The sequence below is a fragment of the Macrosteles quadrilineatus genome, unplaced genomic scaffold, assembly GCF_028750875.1.
Source record: "Macrosteles quadrilineatus isolate MER2022 unplaced genomic scaffold, UCM_ALF_1.0 Scaffold_2__2_contigs__length_208266976, whole genome shotgun sequence".
Classification (NCBI taxonomy): Eukaryota; Metazoa; Arthropoda; class Insecta; order Hemiptera; family Cicadellidae; genus Macrosteles; species Macrosteles quadrilineatus.
This window is the reverse complement of record NW_026542595.1, coordinates 76,270,464-76,297,520: the sequence shown is the minus strand read 5'-3', so window position 1 is coordinate 76,297,520 and position 27,057 is coordinate 76,270,464. Positions and strand designations below refer to the sequence as shown.

Below are 27,057 nucleotides of genomic sequence, written 5' to 3'. Positions count from 1 at the left end.
TTCCTTCCCCAGATATTTTGATGTTAGACACAAACTTTCATACCAATATTTTAAATTCTATTTGGACCTTTCGGACCAAAGGCAATGGATGAAGTGTGAAGAGGGAAGCAAAAGAGTTGTTGAACGACTGGCGTAAGTAATATGGAAAAAAACTGTCTGAACCTCTCTACCAACAAGTGACCAATGCATGGCGTAAACTAGTTGAGCGTGAGCGCAATGGAGAAGCTATCAATAAGACTGGTCTCCGCAGTAGTCAACTGTTACATTAAACTAGGATCAAGTAAGTTGATGCATAAGTGCAAAAATATCAAAGAGTCTTGAATCAATTGTATTGTATTCAATAGAAGAAATTAAGTTTGCTGTATTAAGCTAAAAACAACAACTTTTGTAACTTTTATTGTTTGGGTGAATCCCATCTCAGTTATATCAAGTATTTTATAGTATGGTAATTTAATAGAACTTTAATAGAAAGTTTTTGGATTAATATATGTAATGTAAGTTAAGTGTATATTTTTATTGAATACTGGCAGTACATTTGTTTATAAAATACTCTAAAAACATTTAATTCATTAACAAGAGCTTCAACTTAAGTATTGTATGTTTTTATAATTCATTGAGATTGAATGATATGGAATGAATATTCTGACATTGCTGTTCAATTAAATTAAATCGAATTAAACTCTAAGTGTGTCTGCATTTTTGTATACACCTGGCTTGGCAGTATTTACATGCTTTAACCATTCTTTATTAACTCAAGTCTATTCCATATTTTAAGGTTTGAATGAAGATAGGCCCGATGCAAAAGGTCCCAACCTTTATGCTTATGAGAATTACTTTGAAAGACTGTTCCTGAAGGACACAGAACAATTTAACACCAGAGAAATCACAGAGTTCTTTTTCCAAAATAAACACTGAGTACACGAAAAAGGTAGGCTAAACAACTCATCAAATACTTTTTTGGCTTTTGTCCTAGTTTATTAAGGTAGAACTTGGATTGAAATATCATATTGACTAATTATGGAACCAATTATTTGTTTGAATATATTTTAAAAATTTGTAATGATTTCTACTCAACCAAGTCAATAGTTTGGAGAAATTTTTCAAAACATTATACCATAAAACCAACATTTACAATTATTATGTAAGAAACATACAGTTCATAATTTTGCCCTTTAATTAATTATTAATTGATCGATAACGGTACTTACTGTATATCCGACAGTTTCATAAGGTATGTTCAAAAGTTGTATATTCCGGGATTTCATTTGTTACAATCTAGGCTGAGCAAAGGCTTATAGAGGAAGAAAAGCGTGTTCAGGTTTATCTAAACAAGACAACTGCCAAAAAGCTTACTACAACATATGAGCAAGTTCTGATTGAGAAACACTTGGAGGTGTTCCTCTTCAATTTCCAGGATTTGTTGTGCAACGACAAAAAAGAAGATTTGAGGCGAATGTACTCGTTAGTTGCTCGCACACTGATGGCCTAGGGGAGCTGTGGCTTAATTTAGGGCTTCAAATAGAAAGTGAAGGCCTCTTTGCCATTGAGAAATGTGGAGAATCAGCTGGTAATATGAGTAAAGATTATCGTTACAATCTAGGCTGAGCAAAGGCTTATAGAGGAAGAAAAGCCTGTACAGGCTTTTCTTTTTGTTTATCTACACAAGATAACTGCCAAAAAGCTTACTACAACATATGAGCAAGTTCTGATTGAGAAACACTTGGAGGTGTTCCTCTTCAATTTCCAGGATTTGTTGTGCAACGACAAAAAAGATTATTTGAGGCGAATGTACTCGTTAGTTGCTCGCACACAGATGGCCTAGGGGAGCTGTGGCTTAATTTAGGGCTTCAAATAGAAAGTGAAGGCCTCTTTGCCATTGAGAAATGTGGAGCATCAGCTTGTAATATGAGTAAAGATTATCGTTACAATCTAGGCTGAGCAAAGGCTTATAGAGGAAGAGAAGCCTGTACACGTTTATCTACACCAGACAACTGCCAAAAAGCTTACTACAACATATGAGCAAGTTCTGATTGAGAAACACTTGGAGGTGTTCCTCTTCAATTTCCAGGATTTGTTGTGCAACGACAAAAAAGATTATTTGAGGCGAATATACTCTTTAGTTGCTCGCACACTGATGGACAAGAAGAGCTGTGGCTTCTGTTAGGGCTTCAAATAGAAAGTGAAGGCCTCTTTGCCATTGAGAAATGTGGAGAATCAGCTGGTAATATGAGTAAAGATTATCGTTACAATCTAGGCTGCGCAAAGGCTTAAAGAAGAAGAAAAGCCTGTACAGGTTTATCTACACAAGATAACTGCCAAAAAGCTTACTACAACATATGAGCAAGTTATGATTGAGAAACACTTGGAGGTGTTCCTCTTCAATTTCCAGGATTTGTTGTGCAACGAAAAAAAAGAAGATTTGAGGGAAATGTACTCGTTAGTTGCTCGCACACTGATGGCCTAAGGGAGCTGTGGATTCTATTGGGGCTTCATATAGAAAGTGAAGGCCTCTTTGCCATTGAGAATTGTGGAGAATCAGCTGGTAATATGAGTAAAGATTATTGTTACAATCTAGGCAGATCAAAGGCTTACAGAGGAAGAAAAGCGTGTTCAGGTTTATCTAAACCAGACAACTACCAAAAAGCTTACTACAACATATGAGCAAGTTCTGATTGCGTAACACTTGGAGGTGTTCCTCTTCAATTTCCAGTATTAGTTGTGCAACGACAAAAAAGAAGATTTGAGGGAAATGTACTCGTTAGTTGCTCGCACACTGATGGCCTAGGGGAGCTGTGGATTCTATTAGGGCTTCAAATAGAAAGTGAAGGCCTCTTTGCCATTGAAAATTGTGGAGAATTAGCTGGTAATATGAGTAAAGATTATTGTTACAGTCTAGGCAGATCAAAGGCTTACAGAGGAAGAAAAGCGTGTTCAGGTTTATCTAAACCAGACAACTACCAAAAAGCTTACTACAACATATGAGCAAGTTCTGATTGAGTAACACTTGGAGGTGTTCCTCTTCAATTTCCAGGATTAGTTGTGCAACTACAAAAAAGAAGATTTGAGGGAAATGTACTCGTTAGTTGCTCGCACACTGATGGCCTAGAGGAGCTGTGGATTCTATTAGGGCTTCAAATAGAAAGTGAAGGCCTCTTTGCCATTGAGAATTGTGGAGAATCAGCTGGTAATATAAGTAAAGATTATTGTTACAATCTAGGCAGATCAAAGGCTTACAGAGGAAGAAAAGCGTGTTCAGGTTTATCTAAACCAGACAACTACCAAAAAGCTTACTACAACATATGAGCAAGTTCTGATTGAGTAACACTTGGAGGTGTTCCTCTTCAATTTCCAGGATTAGTTGTGCAACGACAAAAAAGATTTGAGGGAAATGTACTCGTTAGTTGCTCGCACACTGATGGCCTAGGGGAGCTGTGGATTCTATTAGGGCTCCAAATAGAAAGTGAAGGCCTCTTTGCCATTGAGAATTGTGGAGAATCAGCTGGTAATATAAGTAAAGATTATTGTTACAATCTAGGCAGATCAAAGGCTTACAGAGGAAGAAAAGCGTGTTCAGGTTTATCTAAACCAGACAACTACCAAAAAGCTTACTACAACATATGAGCAAGTTCTGATTGAGTAACACTTGGAGGTGTTCCTCTTCAATTTCCAGGATTACTTGTGCAACGACAAAAAAGATTTGAGGGAAATGTACTCGTTAGTTGCTCGCACACTGATGGCCTAGGGGAGCTGTGGATTCTATTAGGGCTTCAAATAGAAAGTGAAGGCCTCTTTGCCATTGAGAATTATAGAGAATTAGCTGGTAATATGAGTAAATATTATTGTTACAATTCTAGGCAGATCAAAGGCTTACAGAGGAAGAAAAGCGTGTTCAGGTTTATCTAAACCAGACAACTACCAAAAAGCTTACTACAACATATGAGCAAGTTCTGATTGAGTAACACTTGGAGGTGTTCCTCTTCAATTTCCAGGATTAGTTGTGCAACTACAAAAAAGAAGATTTGAGGGAAATGTACTCGTTAGTTGCTCGCACACTGATGGCCTAGAGGAGCTGTGGATTCTATTAGGGCTTCAAATAGAAAGTGAAGGCCTCTTTGCCATTGAGAATTGTGGAGAATCAGCTGGTAATATAAGTAAAGATTATTGTTACAATCTAGGCAGATCAAAGGCTTACAGAGGAAGAAAAGCGTGTTCAGGTTTATCTAAACCAGACAACTACCAAAAAGCTTACTACAACATATGAGCAAGTTCTGATTGAGTAACACTTGGAGGTGTTCCTCTTCAATTTCCAGGATTAGTTGTGCAACGACAAAAAAGATTTGAGGGAAATGTACTCGTTAGTTGCTCGCACACTGATGGCCTAGGGGAGCTGTGGATTCTATTAGGGCTCCAAATAGAAAGTGAAGGCCTCTTTGCCATTGAGAATTGTGGAGAATTAGCTGGTAATATGAGTAAAGATTATTGTTACAGTCTAGGCAGATCAAAGGCTTACAGAGGAAGAAAAGCGTGTTCAGGTTTATCTAAACCAGACAACTACCAAAAAGCTTACTACAACATATGAGCAAGTTCTGATTGAGTAACACTTGGAGGTGTTCCTCTTCAATTTCCAGGATTAGTTGTGCAACTACAAAAAAGAAGATTTGAGGGAAATGTACTCGTTAGTTGCTCGCACACTGATGGCCTAGAGGAGCTGTGGATTCTATTAGGGCTTCAAATAGAAAGTGAAGGCCTCTTTGCCATTGAGAATTGTGGAGAATCAGCTGGTAATATAAGTAAAGATTATTGTTACAATCTAGGCAGATCAAAGGCTTACAGAGGAAGAAAAGCGTGTTCAGGTTTATCTAAACCAGACAACTACCAAAAAGCTTACTACAACATATGAGCAAGTTCTGATTGAGTAACACTTGGAGGTGTTCCTCTTCAATTTCCAGGATTACTTGTGCAACGACAAAAAAGATTTGAGGGAAATGTACTCGTTAGTTGCTCGCACACTGATGGCCTAGGGGAGCTGTGGATTCTATTAGGGCTCCAAATAGAAAGTGAAGGCCTCTTTGCCATTGAGAATTGTGGAGAATTAGCTGGTAATATGAGTAAAGATTATTGTTACAATGTAGGCAGATCAAAGGCTTATAGAGGAAGAAAAGCGTGTTCAGGTTTATCTAAACCAGACAACTACCAAAAAGCTTACTACGACATATGAGCAAGTTCTGATTGAGTAACACTTGGAGGTGTTCCTCGTCAATTTCCAGGATTAGTTGTGCAACTACAAAAAAGAAGATTTGAGGGAAACGTACGCGTTAGTTGCTCGCACACTGATGGCCTAGGGGAGCTGTGGATTCTATTAGGGCTTCAAATAGAAAGTGAAGGCCTCTTTGCCATTGAGAATTGTAGAGAATTAGCTGGTAATATGAGTAAATATTATTGTTACAATTTTAGGCAGATTTAAAGGCTTACAGAGGAAAAAAAGCGTGTTCAGGTTTATCTAAACCAGACAACTACCAAAAAGCTTACTACAACATATGAGCAAGTTCTGATTGAGTAACACTTGGAGGTGTTCCTCTTCAATTTCCAGGATTAGTTGTGCAACGACAAAAAAGATTTGAGGGAAATGTACTCGTTAGTTGCTCGCACACTGATGGCCTAGGGGAGCTGTGAATTCTATTAGGGCTTCAAATAGAAAGTGAAGGCCTCTTTGCCATTGAGAATTGTGGAAAATTAGCTGGTAATATGAGTAAAGATTATTGTTACAATCTAGGCAGGTCAAAGGCTTATAGAGGAAGAAAAGCGTGTTCAGGTTTATCTAAACCAGACAACTACCAAAAAGCTTACTACAACATATGAGCAAGTTCTGATTGAGTAACACTTGGAGGTGTTCCTCTTCAATTTCCAGGATTAGTTGTGCAACGACAAAAAAGAAGATTTGAGGGAAATGTACTCGTTAGTTGCTCGCACACTGATGGCCTAGGGGAGCTGTGGATTCTATTAGGGCTTCAAATAGAAAGTGAAGGCCTCTTTGCCATTGAGAATTGTAGAGAATTAGCTGGTAATATGAGTAAAGATTATTGTTACAATCTAGGCAGATCAAAGGCTTATAGAGTAAGAAAAGCGTGTTCAGGTTTATCTAAACCAGACAACTGCCAAAAAGCTTACTACAACATATGAGCAAGTTCTGGTTGAGTAATACTTGGAGGTGTTCCTCTTCAATTTCCAGGATTAGTTGTGCAACGACAAAAAAGATTTGAGGGAAATGTACTCGTTAGTTGCTCGCACACTGATGGCCTAGGGGAGCTGTGGATTCTATTGGGGCTTCAAATAGAAAGTGAAGGCCTCTTTGCCATTGAGAATCGTAGAGAATTAGCTGGTAATATGAGTAAAGATTATTGTTACAATCTAGGCAGATCAAAGGCTTATAGAGGAAGAAAAGCGTGTTCAGGTTTATCTAAACCAGACAACTACCAAAAAGCTTACTACAACATATGAGCAAGTTCTGATTGAGTAACACTTGGAGGTGTTCCTCTTCAATTTCCAGGATTAGTTGTGCAACGACAAAAGCAAGTTCTGATTGAGTAACACTTGGAGCTGTTCCTCTTCAATTTCCAGGATTAGTTGTGCAACGACAAAAAAGAAGATTTGAGGGAAATGTTCTCGTTAGTTGCTCGCACACTGATGGCTAGGGGAGCTGTTGATTCTATTAGGGCTTCAAATAGAAAGTGAAGGCCTCTTTGCCATTGAGAATTGTGGAGAATTAGCTGGTACTATGAGTAAAGATTATTGTTACAATCTAGGCTGAGCAAAGGCTTGTAGAGGAAGAAAAGCGTGTTCAGGTTTATCTAAACCAGACAACTACCAAAAAGATTACTACAACATATTATGAGCAAGTTCTGATTGAGAAAAACTTGGAGGTGTTCCTCTTAAATTTCCAGGATTTCTTGTGCAATGACATAAAAGAAGGTTTGAGGCGAATGTACTCATTAGTTGCTCGCACAGTGATTGCCTAGTAGAGCTGCGGCTTCTGTCAAGGCTTCAAATAGAAAGTAAAGGCCTCTTTGCCATTGAGAAAGACGGTCGACGGCTCTGGCGGTCGATTTTGAAGACGCGCCGAATCTGCGTGAAAACACACTCCGTGTGGCAATTTAATGCTGCCCATATTTCTCGCGTTTTTTCACGCTGCGTTCTTGCGTTAAAAAACGCCCGGTTGGCTGTAGCCTTACAGGGCAAAATTATGAACTGTGTGTTACTTACATAATGCTTGTAAATATCGGTTTTATGGTATAAGGTCAACTGAATACTATGCTGTTCAGTATGGTTTTGTAAATATGTTAATTAGTAGTCTCATCATCAATCATTAATTTTATTAACATTTAATTTACAGTGTGCATAGGGTTTAATATTTATTTGTATATTAGTTACTTATTTTAAGTCTGTAAAATGTACTCTACTCTACTCACACACACACACACACACACACACACACACACACACCACGGCAATTCCCCTCCCCCACATTCTCCTTAAAATCATACGATGCTTACGTCATATGGCGTGATCTATCTCTGTCTCTTTCCCTCTCATGGAAAATTCAAATTTCCCCACCATGATTTTATTCAGTTAGCGTCTAAAACCTCCTTCGATCGGACGTATGTGCCGCGCCGCGCCGTTTTTCTGGCAATCTCTCGGTCTTTTGACCACCTCGTGGTGGAAGTGTCCCCACTTTAAAACCTCTATATCTTAATCAGTGAATAATAGTACTAAATTCCCCATTTCGAAGTGTGTAGTGCATCTGAACTTCCAGATCTTCTTGTGTGTCCCTCAGCGTGGTGAGCTCACCCAATCCCCATTCCCCCTGCTACTTTCCAGTGTTGGATTTTCTTATTGAAAGGTATGTGACACTGTTTTTTTTTTCTAATCTCTATTATCTCTCATATCGAACATATGCAATGATGTTTAGTATTAACTTCACGACTTGGTCTAAGTTGTACGTAGTATCACCAAAATGTAAAAAAAGTTGAGTGGGGAGGTTAAGATTTTCCCTATGAACTAAAAATGTTATTAGATTCGGCATGTCCAAATTAGGGGGAAATGAGAACGATTAAGTGTTAAAAGCCTTACCTTTGTACACAACAGATATGGAAAGTTTTTAAATGAACACTCTTTATTACGTTCATTAGAACGATAACTCGAGAAAAAATTATCCGATTTTTATAAAATTTAATACAAACGTGTAAAACTACATTTATTCGAACGAGATCGCGACCCAGCACACGGGGGTTTTTTGTGGATTTTATGGTGTAAAACCAGGTTTTTCCTATTTTGACCCTAAAAACACAAAATTTTGCAATTTCTTTCCAAACCATTTTATAGATATAAAGGTTTAATTTACCCGTTGCGTTGATTGATCCTTAAGTTATAAAAATATACCATCATACCGACTAAATTACGGTAGAATTTAGTCATGACTCATCTATCATCTACCGGTTACGCAACTCGTGTTCGGACTACTTTGCCAAGTTTTTTATTGTAAATATTTAAGTTTTTCGTGCTGTGTCCTAAATGTGCTGACGACTCTATCCACGGATGGGAAGACCATGGTTTAACGTTACCACAACCTGAAGATGCGCTCGCTTAGCAGCACGAAAAGGCATTTTATAACTTAAGGATCAATCGACGCAACAGGTAAATTAAGCCTTTATATTTGTATTATCTTGACCCTGAGGCTAACCCATCATGACATTTTGTAGAGCTTAAACAAACTTTTGTATATTGAACCGTTATTATGCGCCCAGTAGTTACGGAGAAAATTCCTAAAAATTTTAAATTTAACATTCCCATGTTATTCTTATGGAGAATAAGTCAACTGTTGTAGTTTGCTTGTCGATGAACATATTTTGATCAAATTTGGAAAATACATTAATTTCTTACTAAACTACAGTATTAACATTTTACATAAAAAAAACATTTTACCCTCCCTGTTGCAGCAAACCTAAGTACTCGTTAAACTAATTCTATTTAAATAGGGAATAAATGTGATATTTTTAAAAACACATTTTAGTGTAAATCCAATCAGGAAAATGGAAATTCGCGCGAAGTCTACAGGTTTGCTGCGGCAAAGGTATTTTAAAACTGGCATCGGTTGTTACATAATGATGGAATGCCTACAGTACTTTAGTATTCAAAGCGAATTTACCTTCATCAATATATTTATTGGAATTTAAATGATAAAGGGTTTATTTGATTAGTCTACATCTCCCATTTCCTTTTGATAATTTTCAAACCTATCTAAATAATCTATAATTTTTTAGCACTTAAATTTTCCGTACAAAATTACGCTTAGAAAAAAATCTACTGTAAGGTCACTAATTTCATGATCATTTTGTAATCCAATGAAAAGTTTGTATTGAAAAGTTTCTCACTCACTGCCATTTATTCCTTTAGTTTATTTAAAAGTATCTTAATGTAAATTTTTGAGTTTTATGCAGGTGATGTTACAAACGAAAAAGTATTTTTCATAAAAAATACTGGATACTATGCAAGATACACATTATAATTCTATTACACCAAATTAGTAGACTAAATTCGTATCGAAGATCCTACGAAACCCATTCAGTGAATGATGAGTTTCAGACTAAATGTGAGGTCTTCTGTTGACTCTCGAGAGAAGATAGATTGCAGACTTGTTCTTCACAACCAACCACAATTCAATTATTGGGACGAGTAATTCTCTGAGTAACAGCGCTAATCCAACGCCTAACGCTCTTTCACAAAAAGCCTTCATTATTTAAGATCCTTTGTAAGAAACCATTCCAATTTTGTACTTATTTCTCTTTGGATTTCTTCATAGATCCTAAATTTTGTATTTTAATTTAATTGGAATTATGTAGCTCGATCCTATTAAATAGGATGCTATCTAGATGGATATAGGATCCTATTAAATAATAATTCATTCAAATAATTCTGAAACAACACCTATCACATCTTAATTTGTAAAATGTAGATGTTATGATGTACTTTCGGAATTATTTGAATTAATTATTATATATTGTAATATTAATAGAATAATTATCATCATATTCCAAACGTGTTTGGAACATAGCTTGCAATGTGCTTGCAATGTAAGCTATGCAACGTATTTTCAATTATTATTTTCAGAATTTATCCTTAAATAATTTTATTTTTACGTAAAGATCATGTATGATAAAAATACTATTAAATATTGTAAATCCTTACGATATATTTATCAATATTATTTTAGTGGCAATAAACTTTTAATACATTGAATGTGAGACGCATTTTTCCTAGGGGTGTGTATTATTACGTAGTTTGACATTGCATGATGGATCATAGCTTATTAAATGTTAACCTTTCAGGTTTACGGATATAATAATAAAACTACAACTTCTAACGCTACTGGATACATTCACGCGGTACTAAGATACTCACTTACACTGTAAGTTATTTACATGATCATGTATGTTTACAGGATATTCACTATAGATTTTAAACAATCCTTCGTAATCAGGCCAAATCTTAGATTACAAATCGACTCGAAAAGGTTTAAACGTTAAAACATGTTTCATTGTACGACAGCTCACACTATCGGTAACTCAGTTGAAATATTCTTTTCCATACTAGTTACTGCAACCAAATTGAAATAATTAAAAAAAAAAAATCACTGTACGCTTAAATTTCATCAATTTTTTTCAATATTATTGTCAATTATTAACTAAATGCATTTTTTCTTTGACAAACAAAATACTTCCAAAAAAATTCAAATATGGTAATATAATATACGTATTTTTAAGTCGTGTGCGTGAAACTACAGGTGTGTAGTTTTGTCCTTACAAGTTTGTGTACAGATGCTAGAAGAGGGACACGAGACCTAGTGAACGCATTTCCCACTCCATTACATTCACTGCTACTTCGCGTGACGACCACAAGCCTTTCATTTAGATCATCCCTATGCTTTACTTGTTCTAAAGATACTTCATTAATATATGTTTAACAGCAGTAGGCTTAACTCTTATTATGGGTTTCTAAATTAGCCTTCATAATGGTATACTATTTCATCACTGGGGCTGAAAGTGACTCTTTTTGGCCCGAGGTCAAGTTTTACGATCGAGGCAAAGCTGAGGTCTGAAAATATACGAGGGTTAAAGAGACAATTTTTGCCCGTGTAATGAACTATATTTTTCCTCATAATGCATCATTAATTAACAAACAAAGCTAGAAAACGAAATAATTGTTATGTAAAGATAACCTCTCAAAACGACTTCGAGCTTGTTTTCAATTCTGCTAATGCAAAAAAGCAGAAAAAATGAAGAAACACAATAACCTATTATACTACCCACAGAACGCTAGAAAGCAGTATGAATATTTACATAACTCACAAATAAATGAAAACTACTATTGACTACTAGCTAAGATCGTACGATGCAACAGGGTAAAATTGAGAATTTTAGTAAAAAATCTAATAATTGCTGAATCGTCTGCAAGTTTTGCTACCATCGATTATACAACAGTATTTACTACAATCAAGGAAGGTACCGGTGATTAAATGATTCCCATTTACCGTCAATATATAGAATAAAAGAACGTATGTTCTGATGAAAGATTATAAACCAGCTAAATGGTTGTGTAAAACGTAAAAAACTAAATGTTGTTGCCATTAGAAGCAATCAAGATTTAATTTCGAAACACCACACGCCAACTGAAAGCATTGAAGCAGTATTAGGAAACGCGATAAAATAGTAAGCATGATCTTTGACTAATGTTTGAGCTGATTTGATCCAGTGCGGGTGTTGTAATAATAAATAAAACCTATATATTACGTATACTGTATTATTATTACAATATACTTTTCCTATCCCTCGAGATCCATTACTGTCAATAGTTGATGTTACATTTCGCCGTGTTATTGTCGCCATTTCCAGAGACCAGAGCTCCAACACTATCCTCACTCCACTTTGACCAACAGTCGATAAGGTTTATTTCTCCCTCGCGTGTTTCCAATGACCCACATATCCTCAAGGGAGGTTTCGTTTTAACGCATAGCTTTACAAAGCTAATGATAATAGCTGTATTACCAATTTATCATTTTAATATTTTGTTAGGAATTTTAACTTAGGATTTATGTATAAAAAAATATTCTAATTTAAGTCATAAATTTTTAAATTATGATATAATGTTAGTTTTTATATTTGTAAATTTATTTATAGATAACTTGTACTTATTTATAACTAACTAACAGCAGTTAAGGTAAACGCACCAGTAGCTGACAGTGCTCCAGTAGCTGACAGTTTGAGTTTCTTTACATTATAATGTGGTCTCTTAAAAATATTTACACATGATTGCATTGTTAGAAGAACATATGTTTATTCTTGATTTGTTTACAAAAAAATCAGTTAAATTTAGCCCATACTTGCGGAATGGTGGTGGTTTGAAAGCGACCCTGTCCGTACACATCACATTTAGTCGATTCCCTTAATGAAATTGTTAAGAAAGTTAGTTTGGTTTTTTGTCATTTCGCTAAATTTCTTAAATAGTATTAATGATTAGGCTCATTATTTTGATCAATTATACCTTTGTTGACAATTTCATGAAAAAATTGGGGCGTTAGGGGTTTTGGATTTAAAATTATATCAATGTCAGGCATTGGTACACAAAATCCATACAAGTTCCAATAGCTGACAGGGGATATTTGCTACTTGCACAATATTCAAATTGGTTTTACCCATCGAAATTTGCATGCTATTTATAATTTATCTGATCTCAACCACACCTTAAAATGTCATTATAATCAATAAATAAGACCCCATAACTACTTTTAGTGAATTTCCCTATTGGAAATAGAGCTATTACCGTAGGTCTCATGGTAAGACCTAAGCCCGGAACCATCATAACTTTTCGTTTTGAGGTCCCTAGATGCCAAAAACACCGTTCGTTCATTTATATATACAGGGTTATTACAAATGATGTTCATGATTTCAAACATACATAAAATATAGTTTTATTTGTTATACAAAGAAATAAAATGGTTACAACTTTTGAAAAACTCAAAAAGTTTCGACACAGATACACAGAACTGTAAATGCTCGATACGGGAACCCCTTGTGGTACGACAGATGTCAATAATGTAGTCAAGCTCTTGCTAGACTTTGAAAAGTGTGTCTTGATCTATTGTTTCGATAGCATTGGTAATCCGTTGCTGAATCTCAAGTATGCTATCTGATAACGGTGGTGTGTACGCCTTATCTTTGATGTATCCCCACAAGAAAAAAATACAGGGGGTGATGTCCGGAGATCTTGTAGGCCAGTTCAGGGGTGTGTCATTGTTCGGACCACCGAGCTCGTTCCATTTCTCAGGCAGCACATTGTTAAGTTCAACCCTACTACAAGTAACATTCAAATGCAGCCATTTCTCTTAAATTTCAAGTGTGACTTGCCAATATAGTGGTTACAAGGAGGATCATCGTTAAACCTGGTTCTAAAGTGTCGTTGCACACTAATAACAGATTGGTTAATGTAATATTCCAACTGGCAAAAAGCTTTCCTGCCTTCAAATTCAACCATTACACAACACTTACAACAATTGACTTGACAAACAGCTGATATGCACCCAAACCAATGTATATGAAACTTTATGAGTTTTTATTTCCAATGGTACCAACTAAAATAGTCTTGAAACAAATTAACCCAGTAATATTTATAATCTAAATCAGGAACATCATTTGTAATAACCCTGTATTTTGGTAAAAATAGATTGGCTGCCATTTTTGACTCGGTCACCCATTTGAGTCCGGGTTTGTGGCATTAAACTCACTCTAACAATCTTTGAACTAATTCACATATCAACCTTTATTTACATTTCAGATTTTCTTCTGACTCCTTTTGGGCGTCTCCAAAAAGAGTCATCCGGTCGTTACCCTAATTGCAAAGATATGTAGATTCCTGCCACCAATAATAAATTGTTAACTTAGTGTTAAGTATTTATCAGTTTAAAAGCCAAATTATCTTTTTTTTAATATATATATTTTTTAATGTAAATATTTTTTATTTTTAAATATGTAAAATAAATTTTAGTAATAACGTTTTACATGATTTTATAATTTAATTATTAAGTTAGATTTTATTCGTCTTATAAATTATAAAACCCTTAGGTTTAGCAGCTAGTACATGTATAGTTCCAGTGTCAGCTACTGGGACAACTGACTGTCAGCTACTGGTACAAGCACTTTTTTCACTGTCAGCCACTGGAACACGTACAAAGGTTGAATTAAGTTTAAAAATGTTATAAAATATATTTAAAAAACCCTTTTTGTATGACAAATTTGAAAACTACACTAAATTTAGAATCACATAAAATCCGTAATATCTCTTTAGTTCCTATTTATTCAAAACCACGGATTATTAAGTGCGTATAGTTTCTTATACTGTCAGCTACTGGTGCGTTTACCTTAGTGATTTAATCTTTGTTCTCCATTTTTAGGCTTTTAATGATAAAAAGGATCCATTTAAAAACAGTTAGCTATCACTTTGCGTAAATATAGAAGATGTTAAGCTCGACCACTATATCAGTTATAAATTAGTTTTCAGTATGAGAACCTACCCAGCAAATGCGTCTGTTGAATTGTTATATGATCAATGAAAGACATCTATTAGTCAAAGTTCTGAGTGAGATTATTGAGAAGATCTAAGTAGGCCAGTTAGAGATAGTTTGCCAGCTTGTATTCACTTTACTGAAGATGGATCTTAACTTGTTTAAGATAAACAGTATATATTTATATTATTAGTTAATATAACATTCTTGAAATGTGTAACATTTTAAGCCAACAAAATCTTAAATAGTTACACCCTACATTGACCGATGACTATTGTTGATTTTATAAGTCTACTACATTATTGTTTTGAAATGAAAACTTATACCATTTCATAATAGTAGATGTGAAATTTTCCAGATAAAACTATTGTTTCTATGTTTTTAATGTATACATTATAATGTGAATCGGGTAAAAAATTAGATTTGTTTTATTCTTCCTTTGTGTAATTTTTAGTTGTTTCCAAACTAACACTTGGATATTTTTGTCTGTATGAAAAATATAAGGTTCTTTGAAATATGTAATTCTTGTTCATATTATAATTTTTTGATATGAATTACGAATATAATAAAGTTGTCATGAGAATATAACGAAATTTCAGTAAAACATTGAGATTTCTATTGTTATAATTTTTTCAGGCCAATATTTAATTACTTATTAAATTAATTGTTTTTGGGTGTTTATGTAAAAGAAATGTTCCCTACCAAAGTCATTCAAATAAATTTGAATATAGGCCTCAATAAATTATTAATGCATATTTTAATATAGTTTTAATTCAATTTTTTATGTTTTATACTAATTCCAATTATCATTTATCCATAATTGTAGAGGGAGATTTGATAAAAATTAAGTCATATTCATTATTTTATTATTTGTCTAATTTAAACTTGAATACATTTTTATTTCCTTTATCCAAGCAACTTTTTAAAGTAGGGATGTTGTATGTTACAATATTATTCAAGTACTCTATTTTATCAGAGGTATTTGACTTCATTCCCTTAGACTTGAAAATAAGCCCTATTCTTCGTAAACGGACTGTGAAATGAGATAGCTTTGTATCGGCGTCTCATACTGGATTGACATACTTCAGTGAGTTAACTAGAGAATATGATACAACATAAAATGTGGGACAGCTCATCATGTAACAATAAGTACAAAGAAAACTAAGTTGTACTATTAGTGACGATGACTATTACTGTATTGTAAGAATGAGTACGGTCATCACTATCCCTTGCATCAAATTCGACATACGAGGTAATCTCGTACACTTAGTATTTCTTTTCATATTGTTATCCTTTTTCTGTATAGCATATAGTAAGGTAAGTTGTCAGGAAAAAGATGTTTAAAAAGATATACGAAATAAAGCTAATCTAGGTAAATGATTATATTCAATTTACTTTCAAATGAAAAATAATTCACCTTCAGAAAAATATGTATAAAGTTTTTAGGCAACTCTTATTTGTTTGATTAATTTTGGATGACTATTTTTCGAAAACAATTAAGTACATCCAATTTTATAAGAAACAAGAGCTAACATGAATAAAATAAACGTTTTGGTCAAATTTATCATTGAAAATTAATTGGTTGATACAGATTTAAAAGCTGTAGTGCTACACGATCAACTTGACAAAACTCAAAAGAGGAAAATGTTATTATATAGTTAATATAATTTGTTTGAAACAATTACTCGGATTATAAAATTTGTAATCCACACCATTCAGACATTAGCTCGTTCTTCTATGTAATGCTTTAATTGAGCTTATGAAAAAGTTCAACGAGAAAGGTACTAATTAAAATACGAAATACATATTACTCACTTCATAATATTGGATTGCGGTTAATTAATTGTTAATTGATTAAAACTCTCTTGAATAGTTTAAGTTATATCACATTAAACATGATGGTTATCAATGTACGTATCCGGAAAAAAGAAGCACCCGTTTACGAGAAAATTGTATGAAATGAAGTGTTATGGATTAGAAAAGAGTTTAAGTGTGGAATAGGGTATATATTTTGGTTGAGTTAAGTTCAGTAGTTTAGTTTCATGTTTCTTGGTAATTAATAATTATTGTAAATTTAGTTTTAGATAAAAGAATAAAATATACTTATTTCTTCCGGTTTTAAAATGCGAATACACACTTTAGCCATAGACTGAACCTTCGTCTGTCAATTATTGGTTAGATTACTGACTTCTGTCATATACACTGTCAGCTTAACCTTGCTAAACAGGCAGGGGCACGAAATGTAATTAAGATATGTTTTACTGTATATAACATCAATAATTATAATGGTATAAGAAAATTAAATAAAGAAAAATGTTTTTCTCAGTAGCACCCTCAATAAGAGGCGTATGCAACTAGTTTATCAATAAAATATGGGCTACACCTAGTCTTTTTATAAATGGTTCTCTCCAAGTATTTAAAAAATAATATTTACCCATAGCTTATCATTCTTGATTCATTGAGGATAACATAAAATAGTTAATACAGTATTCGGAGTAGTAATGTCTAAAGTATTGAACGTAATGTTCTGTTTAATATATTGGTGCGTGAATAAAAATATTTCATCAATAGAAATTACGTTTTCAGATTATTAGTTCTGTCGTTAACATTTTAATTTATTAATATTTCTTGTTAAATGAACCTTATTTTATACTTGAGACTCTTTTACCATATACGTATATTTGCATCTCTCGTTTCATATCAAACCTGATAAGCACCGACTGAAATGCATAAAATGATTTTAAAATGTATTGAATTATTATTAGCATTACCACTTTTGACTCGTGTTTGTCAAATTAAATTATCACAAACTTTACTGTTTTATGAAACAAAATCAAATCATACAACCAATAAAAGAGTTGAGCACACACGGTTCAAAATTAACTCCGTACAATACACTGGAAACACGATAAAACTTTGAAGTGGCGAACTTTAAACATTCTACCCGAATCAGTCGATACAATAATTAAACTGAAACTGAAAACACTTGTTTTAAAATCAGTTCAACCATACATCAAGCTTCTCAATTGTTACTGCTTTAATTTATGATGGAATTTCTATCAGTATGACTGGTTCAATAAATAAAGGATTTATGTTTTTTATTGGCTTATTATTCAAGTTTAAAATTTATTACTATATTGATTATGTTCTTGAAAACCGCTTGATATCTATATTTTTTCCCCTTTTTTCTGTCTTAATTCCTTAGATAATTTTTACAAAGGTTTACTCTACAGGATACTTTATGCATAAATACTAATGGAACACTTAAACGGAGTACAAGAGGCTACGGTAGTGGTTATAGTAATACTATATCAAATTTACACAATCAAGTACTGTCATACAGTTATTTATTACAGTGCTCCATCAATATAATGTTGCAATGTACTTTTTCTTATAACGTTTTAAAAGGTTTGCTTTCAAATTATTTACAGCTCAAAGGATAGTTGATCTAGGGCATACTTTACAATTATCTAAAATGTTTGTTCAGTAAAAAGTAATAAGTATTGTTTTTAAACATAGCATTAAATTAAAAGTTAAATACATATAAAAGTAAAACAATATTATCAAACGCTACAAAATAGAATGGAACTAAAATCCTTTAACACCATAGAACTTGAGTGAAAAGCAAGGGATGAAAAAATCATATTTGCTTTGAAATATCACCTAAGGGCATTCCCTTCATAAAAAAATCTCTCGAAAATTTCTTTTTTTTAGCAAGAATGGCTTATCAATTTCAGCAAAGGGTTTTGAAAAAACTGCAAACCAAGTTTATTTAAAAAAAAAAACATGAAGGGCAATAACTTAGATTCCTGGTATAAATTGTTAAAAATCTTTACTAAGCAAAATTATTATTTGTGGTTTCTGTAATATATAGGCCTAACGTGGTAAAATATGAATTTACTTACACGCTAACATAAACAAAATAAATGAGATACTATGCATTTTTAGAACAACAATACTATGCACGGATAATAATTCATGTTGGCAGATTATAGGATAACATTAGTATATCTAATGTTATAAATAGATGTAAGTGTTATAAATAAAATAATGAAGTTGTAATATTATCATAAATATAACAATTTAAATTTTCATCCAACAATACTTTGACCTCTTTGTTCTTTTATCATAAAGACTCTGTTGTTAAAAAGTTAAAGTTATTTTGCTCCTAAACATTTGGATTTATTCCGTTTTATAATTAAAAACGCTATTGGCTTTTTGCTCTACGGTTAATAGGCCAGTCATATAGTACATTAAAATCGCAAACTATCGGCTAGTTCTGATTTTTTAATATGTTGTTAGGACCACTACCAGTAGTATATATCCAAGTTTGCAGCTTCGAAAGACCTGTGCTAAAAGCGTAGCACTCGAAAAACCATCTAATTTTAGCATTTTTTTAGTTTTCTTCTCTATATCTCTTAAAATATGGGACTTGCATAAAACATGTTAATTACATTTTTAAAGTGCATTAAATTTCCTAAAATTTGAGACCAAAACCAGCTCTGTAGATACAGTAGTTATTAAGATACAGCCCTCCAAAAATTGGAGATTTTTTTCTAAAAAGTAACATTTTAAGGTTTGGTCAACTTCCAGCCCCAAAATCAGGGAAATTACCTATTTAATGAAAAAAGCCTTTGGTAAAGATCTTGTAGCAAATTTTATGAGTTTTAATTTAAGCCCAGAATGATGTATGTAGGCCTGATAGCCATTTCACAATGCTAAAATATATAGAAATTTGAGAAAACAAAATGTCTTTCGCAAATTTGCTATGTTGAGATCTCATGATGGTTTGATGGTGGTTGGAAATAAAACCCAATTTTATCCAAAATAAATATATATTCAGCCTTATAATAATGAACAGTGTTTAAAATAAATAAAATATGCATATATGTACAAAGGATATTGTTGGGTTAGAATACTGTAGTTCATTTTGCCCGCTTCCTGGGTGGTTCAAATTTGTCTGATTCAGTTTGAAAAATAGGTACCGGTAGTTGATCGTCGTCGTCATCCTCTTCGGCAATCTGAACCACGGTGCCGTTTTGGCAAGAGACGCCGGAGCAAAATTTGCAAAGTGCCGAGCATTTGAGCCCTGCTTTTAGGCACGTACAGCCACCTCCACTACAGCCTTTCTTGCACCCGCATGATATAAATTTTAGAAGGGAGGGGGGAGCCACTTCATTCATCGTTCTTATTGGAATGAGCCCCTGGTCTGTCTTCTTCCATCCCCATTGGGTGGCATCTTTTTCCACCCCAAACCACATCTGAACTTGGTGATAGGTTCGAAAGGCGTGGAATTTTGCACCATCTTCTGTTGGAGGCAAACGGGTGAGGTCAACCTTAGCAGAAGCGGCAGTTTTTACAAAGATTTTGTAGCGCAGTCTCTGGAGGGTATCCACACTGTAGTCTCCTCCATACAGACCTACTAGGCACTTTGCTCCGGCATTTGAGATGGCTTGGTGGGTGGAATTTGGTTGGAGGAAAACTTCAGCTGTGGTGATAAGTTCAGGATATTTCTCGAAGGCGCTCCACAGTTTATTCTTCCCGTACCCAAAAATGGCAGAGGTGGTGTCACATCCGGTGAAGGCGTGGAGAAATAACTCAAACCCTGAGGGGACTTTCAAAACTCCATGTTTGAATGAGGTTGACGAATACTGTAAGGGACCACATTCACCTCTGCCACTTTTCTGGAAAAAAACCTTCTTCACAGCTGATCCCAAACCATTGAGAATAACGAGGAGGTCCACATCCTCTCCAATGATTAGCACAGATTTAAAAGAGGTGCTTTTGTCAAGTGCCAACTTGACGATGTCGCAGTCAGCATCCTCGACTGCCTGCTTCGTCTCGATTCCCTGTCTTTGGAAGGCGGAGCATATCAGAGAAATCAGTCGTCGTTTGTTTCTGTCGTTGGCCAGCAACTTCTCCTGGGCCATTTTTATGGTTGTCGACTCTTCAAAGATTATTTCGTTGCACTGCAGAGAACCATAGCGCCTTATGCGTTCGGCAGTTTTTGTTTTCATCTCTGCCCCATCCTCAGGATATCCGTCAAACACCACAGCAACGTTCCGTCCGAAATGATTAAGTGTGTAGCTGACGTACCCGTCGACAATCCCCCTTATAGAGTCGTTACGATGCCATATCACCTTGTGCAATAAGTAACCCTCATCTACCACAACAAACGTGTTGGCTGCTACTGAGATATTTTGAGGGAGCGGAGTGAAAGCTGAGAAGAACTTTGATTTTGTTCCTTTGCGCATACCCTCTTCTGTGAACAATGCCATGGGGTACGGAGCCAACTCGTACTTGAAATGTTCCATCAACTCTTTGTCTGACTGTTTGATGATACACAAACGCTGGAAGATAGTTAGTGGCTCTACATCCACACGTTTGTCTCTTACTTTGATGGAAGTGCTCATTGATGCTAAAGTTTGCACTTTGTCTTTTCGCTTGAAGGAAACCTTTCCAAATGAATTGCCTGATATATTCTTGACACCTTCTATTCCCATTTCTCGAGCCATGTGGCAATTAATCTCAGGGGCCCCAACTATTCCACTGCTGATGGAAAGCAGTTTGTCTGTCAATGGAAATGGAGGGTGTATGTCAAGGTAGTGCTTCAGTTTCTCCACATCAATAGCGTCTCTTTCAATCTGTGCTGCTCTCATATCAACGTGCTGCTCACTGGTTGTACACGAAATGTCCCAATACCTCTCTAAGCTCTCGCATATATTGAGCATGAACACCATGCCTCCAGTCCATCGTGAAAGAACGCTACTTGATATCCCCCGACCATGGGTCAACCCTCCCTGGCTTTTCATTGACCTCATCAATACTTGTTCTATGGTCAAATCTGACCATAGTCCCGACCACAATTTGTCTGAGCGGCGAATCGTAAAAGCTCCTTTTGTGAACATGCTCCATTCATTTGGGTCCATCTTCTCTTCTAAACCTTCCATGTCTTGTAGGTACAGCCTAGCACTTTTTGCATAAAAAAAGTGACCTGCAGAGTGGAAAAAGGGTAGCATTTTTCCAATTGTGGTTAGGTGGAGCTTCCAATCCCCCATCCTTTCAGCTTGGACGAATTGCTTCATTAGCGTGGTCATCCGAAAATACTGAACCCACAGCTTTGATGTTGGGCCATTTGCTTCCATTTTATCCAGGGCAGTTTTAAATTTGGCACTCAAAGTCTGTAATATTTCACTGTCTTCCATGAGGAGAATTGTCGACCTGTCACTGTCACACAGGATCCTATCCATTTCAGCTTTTTCTTCCTCCGTGAAGTGAACCTCATCAGTTAAAATCAGGTGAGCAAGAGCTAAGTTAGTGAGCATGTGAGCTCGTACAGCCCTAGAATAGGCGTGACCATTGAGGATCTTGTCTACACTGTTTTCGGCGTATATGGTGAACAGCAATTCCTTCAGGCCACTACCTGCCATTATCGCGCCGATGCTCCCCATGTATGACATTAACAGGTGGAAGCCACCAAGACGCACCACTACATTACTTAACTCAGGATGCGGGCAGCTTTGAACGATATCTCGGGCTTTCATGTAGAGGGGTTGGTCGAAAGTGACGAAGCAAGTTTTCTGGGAGTGTGTCCTGCTTTTTTGACTGGCCTCAAGCAGAGCTGTCATAATGGTGTCATAGTCGGTGGGTGGGGCGTGAATAAATGGGAGGAAAACAATCTTGGAACGATCGAATTGAAGGTTTTCTGTTACCTGCTCCATGAACCCATTCCAGCCTGGTACTTGTGGTAAGTGAGACACTTTTCCGTACAACCATAACAAGTCTGTTGGTGAGGGCAGGATTTCACCAGCAACTTGGAACATCTCATGTACATCAGTGATAGGTATAGCTGACAAACCAGCATTCTTTCTTACGTTGCACTGTTTCACATCTGATAGATTGTAAGAAGCAATTGTGTCAGCAGAGACATAGCTCTTTAAGCGCGGGATTATCTTACCGGGCATCACAGCAGTATATGGAGTGATAACCATGATGCCGCCCATCTCATGAAACGTGTTTTCTCCATCCAAGGTGTTTACATTAAAGTCTGCATTGTCAAATGTGAACTGCATGAAGGATCCTTTTTCAATGTGGGGTGAGGATTCTCCATGTACAATGGCTGAGCTTTCGATTCGCACTGCTTCACTGTAACTACATGAAAACCCCATTGCAGAGCAGAGGTTAATGAGATGTTTTGAACCAAACTTCCTGTATAGGTATGTACCAAAACTGGTCTTCAACGAAGAAACGAAAGACGTTGGCCTTACTGCAGATATCAGTAAGTGAGCAAATCCCACACATTTCTTTCTCCAGTCTTCAAGCCCCTTACGTTTATTTTTTAGCACGATAGTTTCGAGCAACAGCTTCACAGATTGAGGAATGTCAGAGTCAGCATCTTTTAAGAAATTATCGGATGGAGGATACTCACTGACGTTATATACCACTGAACGAATGTCTTGCACAAGTATTTCTGCAGCAGCCTTCACCACCCTTAGTCGCTCTTCTTCAGGGTTACTTTTTCTATCATTATACCAGGTATCGTACAGGATCTTTTTCCCAATGTCACGAAAACAAAGAACTGTTTGATGGCTGCGGCCACGGCCAATCTCAGAGAACATTATCATGTTTCCAAAATGTTTTTCAAGATGACTTTTGACGGTTCTGACATCAGGCTTGAACTCGCCTTTGATCTGGGCCATTAGGTCGTTTAACGAGAACTGGCATTCATCTCTGTTTTCGGCCAGGAAAGAATATATATAGTCCATACTCTCAGTGATGTTATTTGGCTCAAAATGTCCTCTTTTGAGTGCAATGCTTGGTGGAGGTTTGTAAAGTTTAAGGCGGCATTGGCTGTGGTACCTAGCACCAGCTGCAACTAGGTCATTTACAGAAGCAAGACGATGAATAATTAGCTGTGCCCATTCATCCCCTCGACGCCCAGCTGCTTCAAGGATGGCCGCCCTGACGTTCAGAGATTCAACAGTGTGAACAATATTCCGTCGAGAAACTGGTAGTTTTTTTTGGAGGTTGAGAAATTCTGAGGTGATTTCGTCCCCACAGAGGAAACAAATTTTTTGCAGGTTACATTGTCCTGAAGAGCCTCTTGATCCTCTGGATGTTGATGGTTTAGGAGCTTCATCACCACCACGGCGAACCGATGCTACAATATTACTTTCAGCCGTGTATCTCTTTCTGCATGTGTCGTGAATACCAACTTCATCCAACCCTTGCAGAAACTGTTTATTATGCAGTAGGCCACGTTTGTCACTTACTTCAATTAAAGAAAGAATCCCACGTGTTTTAACAACCACAACTTTACCTTCATCAAGTGTATTGTTACAAATAAAACAACATCCCGGCGGAGCCGACATTATTTCATTCGCGCACAAACTAATCACTTACTCCAGTTAATTATGGTACTTGTTTACATTACAATAATGGGATTTGGTATGCATTGGTATTATCATATGTTGTAAAATACAAACACCTTAAATAGACAACAATTGGTTGTCTGGTAAATTGAAATACCTGTCAGCTGTACAGCTATACAACACCAGCAAAGCAGGTGTACCAATATAAACTTAAAACAAAACAAAATATCTACTAATAACAATGGGAATAACTAATGGCTTGGAGGGACCTTAGCCCATAACTTCAAGTAGGAACACATGTCGGTTCGAAAACAAAGCAGCTGTTTTTTTAGCGAATTTCCCTATAGGGAAGTAGCTATTACCGTAGGTGGCACGGTAAGACCTAGACCCGGGACCGATTTACTTTTTCATTTTGATGTCCCCAGAGGCCACAAACACCATTCGTTCAAATTTTTATATATGTATATATATATATATATATATATATATACGTCCGTGAACGCGATAGCTTGAGTAATTTTTGTCCGATTTTGATGAAATTTGGTTTAAAGGTGTAAAGCGGGATAAACCTGAATGAGTTCGCGAACCAGCACGATCGGACCATGGGAACGGGGCTTTACGGGGGGTTTTATAGGGTAAAAATTGGGTTTTCTCACTTTTGACCCTCGAAAACACAAAATTTCCCGATTTCTCTTTAGACCTTTTTAAAGAGCTTAAAAAAAAACAAATAATTTAGTATATAAAAGTATTTTTGTTCGACTATTAGTAACGGAGAAAATATAAAAAATTGTAAATTTAAAATTCCCATGTTATTCTTATGGAGAATATTGTCAAATGTTGTAGTTTGCTTGTTTATGGATATATTTTGATCAAACTTGGCAAATTTATTTATTTTGTACTAGCTATCAATATTTTACTCAAAAACACACTTTATTAGTTTCCTTGTAGCAGCAAACCTAGGTACTCGTTAAACCTAATGTTATTAAAATATATTTAACTGAAAATCAATTCAGACAAATGGAAATTCGCTTAGTCGGCAGGTTTGCTGCGGCGGGGGTATTTAAATCCCTATGCTTTTCTTATGGGGGATATTTTATGTAATATCTAGTTAACTGATAACTTTTTAGAAATGCCACTATCTTTTCCAAAGTAACTGGGATCGAGACCTGTGATTTGCCAAAATCACACAATATTTTTACTTAAACACTTTGCTTGCAGAATTATATGTTGGATTATTATAGTAGCCTAGCAATAAATCAAGCTATTAAAAATCAAGTACTTTAACAAAAATACAGTTTCCCATTATTTTTATTTATTAGCGTTTTGAGAGAACTATCAGGCCGAGAGACGTCGTTTTGTGCTTAAATTAAAGCTAATTAAATGTACTAAAACATCTGTTCCAAATAACTTAAGTCGTAAATGAGTATTATCTCCGATTTTGGTGTTAAAAGTTGACCAACTCTTAAAATTTAATTTGTTTACAAAAAATTGTAAATCATTTGAGGGATGTATATTGGTAACTACTGTTCCTACAGAGGTGGTTTTGGTCTCAAATTTTAGGAAATTTAATGCACTTTAAAAATGTAACTAACATGTTTTATGCAAATCCCATATTTTAAGAGATATAGCGAAGAAAACTAAAAAAATGCTAAAATTATATGGTTTTTCGAGTGCTACGCTTTTAGCACAGGTCTTTCGAAGCTGCAAACTTGGAAATACACTACTGGTAGTGGTCCTAACAATATAATAAAAAATCAGAACTAGCCGTGTGTTTGCGATTTTAGCTATTTCTAGTGTACTATTTGACTGGCCTATAAACAGTTAGCTTAAAAAGCCAGCCCTTTTAATTAGATAGGGAAATGTTAATTTTACAAAGATTTTGATTCTGTAAGATCAAGACTGTTATTTACAAATTAATTTAACATTATCTCTAAACATATTTCTGTTACGATTTACATAAACCAGTATTTAACGAATTTATTTGTCCTAGCAGAGCACAGAGAAGAACGTTGATAAAGCTTTTTGTAGTTTTACTCTGGGATAGAAATCATAATAGGTGTTGCTAGCCTAGTAGTTGATGATTAGGACTTTGGTTACGGCAAAACATTAAAATGTTATGTGTTTAGACAGCTTTCCGTAGAAAGCGTTTGTTATTTCTTAACTTAAATGCAACTTTTGAAGAAAAAAATACAATTTTTTTTTCAATTGATATACTTATTTAGTGATTAAGATTAAGTTTTAACCAATCTGGCTTTAGTTAAAGTGCATAATCTTTAGAAGCAAGTAAACGACAACATAACCAACAATTGAGGGTGTATTGGCTAAAATTAATTCCTTTCAAACCTTTTGTACAAATAACATAACACAGTAACATTTAACTAAGATTAAACTATTTTAAGTTTTGTTCAAACATAAAATACTATCCATATCCTTGATGAACTCGTAGTAAGAACTATGAAAAATAAAGCACAATTTAGTCTTAAATACAAAATTTAGATAATTCCTATCCTTAACATATGGACACCGATAACTACTTTATCAAACAAAATGGGAAACTTGCACAAAGTCTGTCACATCGTTTGTAAAATTCTTTACGGTCAGAGGCTCTGAGACCATTCAGCATATCCAACTGTATGTTGGATTGTTATCACCGTCAGGTCTTGGTGCCTACCTGGTAGCTGGTGGATACTCTCCGTAAGTCAGTCACTGACGTGGGACGGCACTCCGGGGACGGCACGTCTGTCTGCTGCGAGGGGCGGCGCGCGACTGACCCACCCCCGCCTTCTGTAACCACCCCCTCCCGACCGTCAATATATCGTCAGCCTCGTCCATTCATCATACTGACTCGACTCAACTAACTTTATGAAAATCCGATCATGGCTTATTCGATTTCCTCAGCGGAGCTTCGGCTCGATACGAAGACCGAATTTATTTTGTGAAAAGCAAATGACGTATTCGATTCCCTAAGCCTAACGATGAAAATGTGGAGCACATGTAGCATACGCTATCTTTTGTCTAGGGGTTGGTGGATGAAGATTGAAAACTTTGTTACGGTTTAGATTAAACTCAGTGTAT

At 35.4% G+C, this 27,057-nt stretch overlaps 1 protein-coding gene across 1 annotated transcript in view; it reads right to left on the bottom strand.

Annotated features, from left to right (window-relative positions):
- LOC128985610 (head-specific guanylate cyclase) overlaps positions 1-26,739 on the bottom strand; it is a 100,584-nt gene extending 73,845 nt beyond the window's left edge. The window contains exon 1 of the mRNA XM_054405251.1: positions 26,654-26,739. The gene's annotated coding sequence lies outside the window, so the exon portion shown is untranslated. The remainder of the gene's footprint in view (positions 1-26,653) is intronic.
- Positions 26,740-27,057: the final 318 nt, after the last annotated feature.